Below are 657 nucleotides of genomic sequence, written 5' to 3'. Positions count from 1 at the left end.
GGAAGGAGAGGGAACAGAGAGGGAGGGAGAGAGGGAAGGAAGGAGAGAGGAGAGGAGAAAAGGAGGAAGGGAAAGGGAAAGGGAAAGGGAAAGGGAAAGGGAAAGGGAAAGGGAAAGGGAAAGGGAAAGGGAAAGGGAAAGGGAAAGGGAAAGGGAAAGGGAAAGGGAAAGGGAAAGGGAAAGGGAAAGGGGAAGGAAAGGAAAGGAAAGACAGAGGAAAAGGAAAGGGAGGAGGCGGGTCCCAGTGGCTCAGGTGCTGTCAGGGAGTTGGGCACCAGGTGTGAGGATGAGCTCGGGCTGTAAAATGAAGCAAGTTGGACCCTGGATCCGCAGGCAGAGCCCCATGGCTGCAGGGACTCCTGGCAACAGGAATTACAGCACTGGGTGTTGTGGCAAGAGCAGGCAGGTGGCCCTTGGCACTGAGGAAAGGGAAGTGGAGAGGATGATGCTGTCCCTTCACAATTGTTTCTCAATTTGGCACAATATTAGGTTATTTTGCAAACTTACCTGTTCTGACAGGGTTGACATTATATGTTGTATATTACATTATATGTTGTATATGACATTATGACTGACCCAAAATCTCTGATGACAGGCCAGCATCGTTTTCTGCACTTACAGAACAAAAAGAAAATTCATTTGGTACACCCTAAAGGG

This window comes from Pithys albifrons, chromosome 10 (assembly GCF_047495875.1).
Source record: "Pithys albifrons albifrons isolate INPA30051 chromosome 10, PitAlb_v1, whole genome shotgun sequence".
Lineage (NCBI taxonomy): Eukaryota > Metazoa > Chordata > Aves > Passeriformes > Thamnophilidae > Pithys > Pithys albifrons.
The sequence above is the reverse complement of the archived record's forward strand: the minus strand, read 5'-3'. Positions refer to the sequence as shown.